The sequence below is a fragment of the Sceloporus undulatus genome, chromosome 3, assembly GCF_019175285.1.
Source record: "Sceloporus undulatus isolate JIND9_A2432 ecotype Alabama chromosome 3, SceUnd_v1.1, whole genome shotgun sequence".
NCBI classification, from domain to species: domain Eukaryota; kingdom Metazoa; phylum Chordata; class Lepidosauria; order Squamata; family Phrynosomatidae; genus Sceloporus; species Sceloporus undulatus.
Genome location: NC_056524.1, coordinates 72,287,847 through 72,297,497, shown reverse-complemented (window position 1 = coordinate 72,297,497; position 9,651 = coordinate 72,287,847).

Below are 9,651 nucleotides of genomic sequence, written 5' to 3'. Positions count from 1 at the left end.
TCTAGAAACAATCCTAGAATTCAGTTTTGGAACAGTTAAAACAATTTCAAAGTTGCTGCCTGACAGAAACTTAAAATAGATGAGGCACTAGTTGGGACATGCAACAGGACCTCAGATTTCTGGCACGCTCATATGGGAGGAGGTGGTTTTCAGATATCTTGTCCAAAGTTGTTTAGAGCATTGTAGGTCAACACTAGCCACCTTCAATCGAGCTCAGAAGCAAATTGGAAGCCAATATAGTTTTGCAGGACCAGTGTTATATAGGACTTTATAACACAGTGAAAATAGAAGAGGTTAAAAAGGCATTTTTCTGGGACATTCACACAATCGATTCATGGAAATCCTGTGAATGATTTGTTGTGGAGCATTCCTGGTTCTTCTCAGGATAAGTCCTCTCTACGTGTGATGTGTGGGAAAATATTGCCATGATCATGCAAATCTCCTGGGAAAATGCTTTTTAAACCCCTGATTTCCTCCATGTGATAAAGTCCATAGTCTCTAGAATGCACACCCCAAACTTGTCTGGCTGCTGCATTTTGCACTAGTTGAAGCTTCTGAATACTTTTCAAGGGCAGCCCCATGTAGTCTTAGAGTACATTACAATAGTCTAATTTAGAAGTAACTAAGGCATTAACCACTGTGGCCAGATCTGCCTTCCTCAAGAAAGGGTGCAGCTGACACAGTAGCCAAAGTTGGGCAAATATGCCCCTTGAGAAAGCAGCAACCTGATTTTCGAAGAGCAGCACTTGGTCCAAGAGCACCCCAAAGCTATGAACTTGATCTTTCAGAGGGAGAGCAAGCCCATCCAGAACAGACTGCAATCCCAATCTCAGGTTGGTTTTCCTACTGACCAGAAGTACTTCCATTTTGTCTGGATTAAGCCCCAGTCTATTCACCCCCATCCAGTCCTTTACTGCATTCAGACAACAATTCAGTACTACCACAGCCTCCTTGGCATCAGTTGTAAAGGAGATAAAGAAATGGGAATCATCATCATACTGATGACACTCAACCCCAAAGCTCTGGATTGACCTCCTCTGGCAGCTTCATGTAGAAGCTGAGAAGCATAGGGGACAGTATTGACCTCTGGGGAACCCCATGGGCTATTCAATCTATTTGTCTCTTGGGGTGGACCATTTTAATGAATCTACCACCTTTGCAGAGGTCAGGAGCTCCAACAAATCTAAACTTTAAAAGCTCAGGGAGCAGTACTGACCTCTGGGGAACCCCACAGGTTATTGGATCCATTTGTCTCTTGGAGTGGACCATTTTAATATGTCTACCATGGCTACAGAGATTAGGAGTTCCAACAAATCTAAATCCTTTCAGGTAGTGATCAGTCCATGACAATGGAGTCCTTTCAAATCTGTGATACAAAAGGAGGAATCTAGCACCTCCCTGCACAACAGGGAGCACCCCATGGCTAATCGGTACCCAGGAAAGTGGAACTGCACTGTCTTGCTTGCATTACACAGCCAGACCTTTCCAGACCTCCACAGTAAGTACACTGATGGAGCTTTAAACTCTGATTTGCAAAGTTAACAAGAGAGCCTATGAATTGCAAAGTTTACAAGAGAGCAAATTGTTGTTTGTTTTTTAAAAAACAACAATTTGCTCTCTTGTAATTGTTTCAATAATAGGTTTGTTTGTTTGTTTTTTAAAAAACAAACCTATTATTGAAACAATTATGGAAACTAAGGTAAGGCTTTGTTATTGTTGCATGTCTTCAAATCTTTTCCAACTTATGGCAACCCTATCATGGGGTTCTCTTGATCAAGCGGTGGGAGGGGGTTGCCTTTGTCTCCCTTTGAGGCTGAATGTGTGTAATTTGCCCAAGATCATCCAGTGGGTTTCCATGACCAAGTGGAGAACTGAATCCTGGTCATAGTTCATTGTTCACCATACAACTCTGGCTCTCAGGCTAGGCTTGCATCACTAAAATATTAGGAATGCAAATATTAAAGGAAGATTTCATATGGGAAGGCAGAATTATCTTTCAGGGAGTCACAACTTAAGTTTTACAGACAAATTGTGAATCAGGGATAATAAAGTATTAAAAATAAATGCATTATTTGTCTTTCATAGTTGGTTGCAGTTGTGTTTTTTACAGAATAAAAATTTATCACTGTCAGGGCTATTTTAATCATTTTTAGAACCAGACTGGAAATGGTAACTTGTTTCTGGTTGAGGTACATTGGGCCCTTGGTATTCGCTGGGGTTTGGTTCCCAGACCCCCGTGGATAACAACATCCGTGGATGCTCAAGTCCCATTAAATACAATGGCAGAGTAAAATGTCATCACTTATATAAAAAGGCAAAATCAAGGTTTGCTTTTTGGAATTTCTGTATTTTTAAAATATTTTCAAGCTGTGGATGCTTGAATCTGGGAAAGAAAATCCATGGATAAGGAGGGCTGACTGTATCTGTAAACACTTGTAGCTCCACCTATCTACTTAGTTTAGCAGTTTTCCTTCCATTGTGCTGGTATAAATAGAGTACTTTCCAGCTTGAACTGGCACCCAGCTACTCAGGGATAAGCACTGCCTGTGGATCAAACTAACTGCAGCATCTGCACCAGAAATCTATCCAGGTAAATGGAAGTATTTTACTTTTCATATGACAGCTGGGGATTTGGGCAAGTGAACTTTCAAGTGCTATCATGAAATAAGACTAAGAAATTACAACTCTGTATATTTATTTACAAAAGAGCAAGTGGCAGAGTTGAGCAAAGAACCAGACTAATTTTCTGTTATCCTTATTTGTACTGTAATCCTACAATCCTACAAATGTAAACTGAAGAATAGTTTAAAAACATTTTATATAATGAAAAAGAAGTAATGGAGATATGCCTGTACCTAATGGTGAGCCAAAAAGATAGTGACCTACAAGGAAGTTGGTTAAAAATGGGGGAAAGAAACTTCCAGTTGTGCATGAATTGTAAATTTATGCAGAGGTGATGGATTGGGGACTACAAATGAACTTCAGGTCAAACACACCTGTTCATAGGTGACACAGAAACCACAGAAAGTTTGAAATTGATCGATTTACATTCAGTCATCTTTCTTGGATGGTATCTGGTGTACACACTTTAATTACAATGCTACATAGTGGATTTTAGCCAGACCACTCCAATGTTGTTTTAACTTGTTTTAATGCTGTTTTAATTTCTTTTTAACTTTATAGTTTAGTTGTGCTTTAAGGTTTGTATTAAGTTTTTTTAAATATGTTGTACATTGTACAATCCTGTGTTGGGAAAAGGGCAGGTTATAAATTAAATAATAAACAAACAAAGTTACCAGTAAGCAGCTGCTTGGAATCAATGGGGGTCATTCCCCTGTCTATTGAAAAGTGGGTGCCTGACATTCCCATCCTTTCCCATGAGTGATCTCCAGTGCAATGGGCAGTCAAAGGCCCTCCATGGTAAATCCTCCTTACACTGGAGATCACTTGCACAAGGAACGTGGGAACATCAGGCAGCCATTTCTCAACTGAGAAGGTTAAGAGGTGACCTGATAGCCATATTTAAATAGTTGAAGGTGTGTCATATTGAGGCTTGTTTTCTGCTGCTCCAGAGACTAGGACACAGAACAATGGATGGAAGAGAGATTCCAACTCAACATTAGGAAGAACATCCTGATGGTAACAGCTGTTTAACAATGGAATACAATATGCTGCTTCAGAGAATGATGGACACACCTTCTTTAGAGGTTTTAAAACAGAGGCCAGATGACCATTTGTCAGGAGTGCTTTGACTGTGTATTCCTGCATGGCAGGGGGTTGGACTGGATGACCCTTAGGTATCTTTCAGCTCTATGATTCTATGGGAATGGATTTCCACTGATCCCAGTAGTTGCTTACCACTAAGTGGGGGTTTGGGGGACTGGCAGCTATGTAGGGATCATGCACACATAGTGATTATGCATTTCTTATTGCCCAATAGGATTCCAACCATTGTTTATAATACTTCAGGTGATCATAGAATCAGAGAGCTGGAAGAGACCTCAAGGGCTATCCAGTCCAACCCCCTGCCATGATAATATCATAAAAGGCCCCCAACACTTATAAACCCCAATTTAGATCATGTAGTAACATGTTTTTTTCCCTGGTAGTTCAATTGCTCAGCTGGGCTGCTGGAAAAGTGAGCAGGGGCAACTGGAATCCACTGGGGAAAAGCAAATGCATCCCCAATCTAACAGAACTGCCCATTTGTTTCCAGGCTGCAATCCTATAGACACATCCCAGGCAGTAGTAAGTCCTGCTGAGCTAGGCTTGGCTTACTTTTGCAAAGATTTCACAGTGAGCAAGCAGGCTTACAGTGTGCCAGATCAATAAGCATTTCTGCCTGTGAGGAAATGATATGTAAGAAGATGATGTTCCATCAGGAAAGTGGGTTTTTTATTATTATTATTTAAAAAAAGTAAAGTAGGAAATGAGTTAAAAAGATTTTGAAGAAAAACTTATCATGCTATTGATGGACCTCTTTACATTGGATACAGAATGATGAAGCCTGAACACGTCCTTTGCTTGCTGCTGAGCTGCTGCTTCCTACACAATAGTGACTGTAGAAGCCACCTGAATCCAGGCTGTCTCTGTTATGCCAACATGAAGTACGCTTGTCCTGAGGATGGGTACCTTCCCCTGGGAGAGTCTGTGTACATTGACTTTGGCACCCAAAAATGTACTTGCATTTCTCATAACAACATTGAATGTAAGTCCATTTGCCCTGATATTCCTGCAACCTGCAAATACATAGGAGGTCCCATGGATGGCTGTGGCATGTGTGGTTGTTCTATTGATGGCCATTATTTTATAGAAGCTGGTGAATCCATTGAGAAAGAATGTGAGATTTGTAAGTGTCCTCCAGAAGGTGGAGAGCTTCAGTGCACAAAAAGCTGCTAGGCAATTAGTATAACAGGTATTCTAATAAAAAAAAATATTGAGTAGAAGGAATATATAAATCGTAAACTGTCTTGAATCCTCTGCTGGAGAAAGGATATAAATTAAATAAATATGTTGATTATTAAAGAAGTCATTGTGATTGATCAGACCTCTCCTGTTGGCTCCTCTACCTTTTAGCCTATGTACAACACTTTTTTGAAGATGAAATGTTCTTAATACTGATTTTTAATAAATTAAGTGGTAAAGATCTTGAGACCTGGTTCAGTCTTTGTGTGTCTGTTTGTATTGATTAGAAAAGAAATGTGCATTGTTTTAATCTAGATGGACAGAAAAAGATTAAGTATAAATGAGGGTTTTGGTTTAAATTGTTTTTTCTGAAGGAAAAAAATGGCATATTGATATTTAAAAAGGATGCATCTTTATATTGGAACGTTGAATATTCTCTCTTTAATCTTTTACTATGAATCTTTAGAAAACTGAGCTGGGAGAAAATAATAATTTAGGAACAGAGAAAACTATCTCTTGGTCAGTTCTCTTTCAAAATATTGACCTACTGTTTGTTTAGAAATAATAAAACAGATGTAATTAAACTTCCTTTAGAATGCTATGTATTTTGAGGGGAAGGGTTTCCAGACAGTTTTTCATTTGTAACTGTTATGTTCTTCTGGCTCCATTCCTTCCTTTTTCACAAAACAAACAAACAAACAAACAAACCTGGGGGAGTGGGGAATTTGAATAAATGCACACTGACTAGTAGCGTGTTTTGACTAGTAGCTCTAGGAGCAATCCACCATTAAGCACCCACAGCATATTCCGCTTTCTGTACATAAGAAAAATACAACTTTAAAATGTTGTCAAAACCACAACAAGCCATTGCCGAATAGTCCACTGAGTGATCTTGGGCAAGTCACACTCTGTCAGTCTCACAGGAAGGTGATGGCATACCACCTCTGAAGAAATCTTGTCAAGAAAACAGTTGATTTGTAGGTATATAACACACAACTCTAGTCCACCCGAAAATGGTGGCCTGCTGGGGGCCTAATTTCCTCCAGAGGGAAGCCTCAGTCGCCAAACCGCCAGGCTTCCCTATGGAGGAAAAAGAACCCAGAAAAACTGGGTTCTATTTGAGCCGCAGGGGCGGCATAACAAGTGTGCCATTGGTGCACTCATTACATAAGCGCCGCACGGCAACATGCAGATGCCGAGCAGCACTTACGTAACAATGGCAGCGCTTGTGTACACAGGGCACCACCATTGTTACACCGCCCGCACCTACTAGGATTAGGGACCGTGCGGTTGCCATGTGATCCCTAATCCTAGAATCGGAGCTGGTACACCACTTGTTGGCGGTATGTACCGTGCCACAGTTACCACATTTCTATTCTCCCAGAGAGGCAGTGCTATCTGAAAGCTTACACCTACAGTAGTAGAAACTGGTCCTATAGGGATCCAATATGTTGTAGTGGTTCAGGTTTTGGACTAGGCACAGAAACCCACTGAACAAATCACACTCATTTAGTCTAAGAGGAAGACAATGGCAAACCTCCTATGAATAAATCTTACCAAGAAAGCCCTATGATAGGGTTGCCATTCAGATTCAACTTGCAGTCACATGTAAACAAAAGGTATTGTTTCACAATCTATTCTCTCTACAAATATAAAATATCATACAAAGTATTTGATAGGTAATATTTGGGATTTGAGGGAAGGAACCCTGAGACTTTCTGTGTTCTTTTGCATCATCTGGTCATTTTTAAGTTTTACTTTTTAGTGCTTTTATTTATTTTAGGTATTTGTAGTATGCTATTTTACTACAATAAGTTGACAGGTGACTTGAAAGCACACATACACACACTTCACTGTAAACTGTCTTATGTCTCATCCATCAGGGGGAAAGGGATATAAACAGAACAAATAATTAAATCAAGACAAATTGCTAAATTTGAAGAATTATGTGTGACAAGTAATTTTGAGTCCAAGAGTGTAGTCCCAAATATCAAGAACTGGACTGTTGATTTTTCTTATCAACAGGATTAAACATTTCTTAGGGATTAGAACTAGATTCCTGATTCCAAATGGGGAAAACATTTTGGAGTCCCCATGCCTTTAAAGTAATCTCTACAAAATATCAAGAAAATGTATCATCCAAAATCCACAAAACAGTAATGCCTCTATGGGGCCAACCAAAATGCACATTATATATGTTGCAAGCTTTCAAAGCTCCATTGGCTTCTTCATCAGGCATAGAATCATAGAATCATAGAGTTGGAAGAGACCATAAGGGCCATCCAGTCCATCTCCCTGCCATGCAGGAACTCTCAATCAAAGCAAACCTGACAGATGGCCATCCAATCTCTGTTTCAAGACCTCCGAAGGCAAAGGTGTTAAAAAGTTTATTTCCTGGATTGAATCTCCCAGTACCCACATAGCCAGAAAGAGGAGGGGCCCACCTGCATGAATACCCTTCCATACTTTCTGAACTGAAGACAACCACAGCATCTTGACCAAATGCAAGGCTATGACTAACACCAATTTTTCTTTGTCTTTCTCCTGTACAACTTTTAACACCTTTGCCTGATGAAGAAGCCAATGTAACTTTGAAAGGTTGCAAAATAATAAAGTGCATTTTGGTTGGCTCAGTAAAGGTATCACTGTTTTGTGGGTTTTTGTGGATTTGGGGACTTTGCTATATGGCTAACATGGCTCCTTCAGCTATGTTTTCAAGAAAATGTATATAAAGTGTTCATAAATGACACTGGATACCAATAAAGGTTAATAATTAGAAGGGAATGCCACAGTCACAAAAAGTCAACATGGGTTTCTCAAAAACAGGTTATGCCAGACTGATCTGATCTTTTCTTTTGATAAAATTGCCATCTTGGTTGATGAAGGGAACCGCTGTAGATATAGCATATCTTGATTTCAGTAAGGCCTTTGACAAGGTCCTCCACGAGATTCTTGCAAACAAGCTTGTAAAATGTGGTTTGGACAATGCAACTGTTAAATGGATTAGCAACGGTTGACTGGCCAAAGCCAAAGGGTGCTCAGCAGAGGCTCCTCCTCATCCTAGAAAGAAGTGAGACTTTCTTTTTCTTTTTTCCTTTTTAAAAAAGTTAAACTATCCAGAAATGTGGAGCATTGTTGATGCTTTCCATAGTACCATTACCTCTTTACATTGTAAGGAACTGGCTTAAATTTTAGAGTAGTTAGACTGGAAACATCCAGCCATAGGAGAGATGCATAAGATTTAACTCTGAGGACTTGAACATTGTCATTAATGGACAAACTGATGTATAAATGAGATCTCTATGTGAAAACAATTGTTATGAGAAATGTTTTGACATACAGTACCTTTTTGCTGGCTTTGCTGGAAAAAAATATCTCCACATCACCTTCTGCCAGAACTTCTGAAGTTCTGGAAAAGGCTGTTTTAAGGTTATTTATTGATGGCCTTAGCAATTTATCTGTAAAAAGAAGATTGAACACTGTGTTAAAGTGCCCTTCAAGTGTCTCAGTAGATACGTGTTATTTGAAGTGTCATACCTTTTATGTTATTTGAAATACATTATATAAATAAATGTTTCCTGGTCTTTCAAGATATTGTCATAAGATACCAAGGACTTCAAAGGTATTTTAAAAGTTCATTATCCTCTCTATCTACTTTGCTCAGGTTTGAAGCACTTCATACATGTATACTAATTAAAAATAAAAATGAAACAAAAAACACTGTAGTGACATCTAGTGACAAAAAAAAAAAAAAAAAAAAAACACAAACCCACCACACACTCAGAAAGAAAAGAAAATTCCCAGAGAGAAAACTACTTGAACAAAAAAACAACTTTCCCCCCAAAAGCAGTTAAGAAAGTACAGAAAAACAATTTCAGTGCTGATTACATAGGCAGGCACATTTTAAGGCTACTGCTTATGCTTCAAGGTTAATGAAGTGGGTTCATACCAACAGTAGAGATGCTCTGTTAGAATTATGAGAGAACAGTTATTAGGCAAGAGCATTTCCCCTTTATTCTTGTTTCCAATATGACTGTGAACAACTGAATTCATCAACTTTATTACAGGATTAACTGTGAAAGTCAGCTATGAAAACGTCAACATGCTGAGTTATAGTTAAACCTACAGATGATGGAGAAATAAAATTGAAAGAATCTAGATACTTATGTGAATCTTAGCAGATTGAAAAGGGGTAAGTGGGGGGCAGGAGGCACTCGCCCTGCAGTGATTAACCACAATTTTGGTCTCTAATGTAATGTTGAATGGCAGTTAATTTTTAAAAATGGAACGAAAGCTTCCCAGTTTTCCTGCAGATGAGCTGGATGAAAGATGAGTCCAAGACTCTGTGCAAGCAATTCCAGACCATTGTAGGTATCTGTGCACCACGTAGAATTAGCAAGTACAATTAAATACAGTATTTCCATTTTTCATGAAGAAGTAAGCAGAGATAGATTTCAAAGACTGTATAGTAATGAGTGAAGGAGGCAATACAATTACCATATTAAAACCATTGCCACTCATAATCCATAATCTGCTTGAACCAAAATTCACAAATTTTGTCCAATCACCATGATAGGCATTATGACTATGTAACCATTCTCTTTTGTGGCAGAAGAAACAGGTACATCTTCTACCCCAGGGCTGTTCATTTAAATTAAAAGACAAGATGCTTAAAAATTGTGACAGCCAAGATTAAGCCACGGAGGAGACCAGAAGTTAAATAGAACAATTTAAGGAACCACCAAG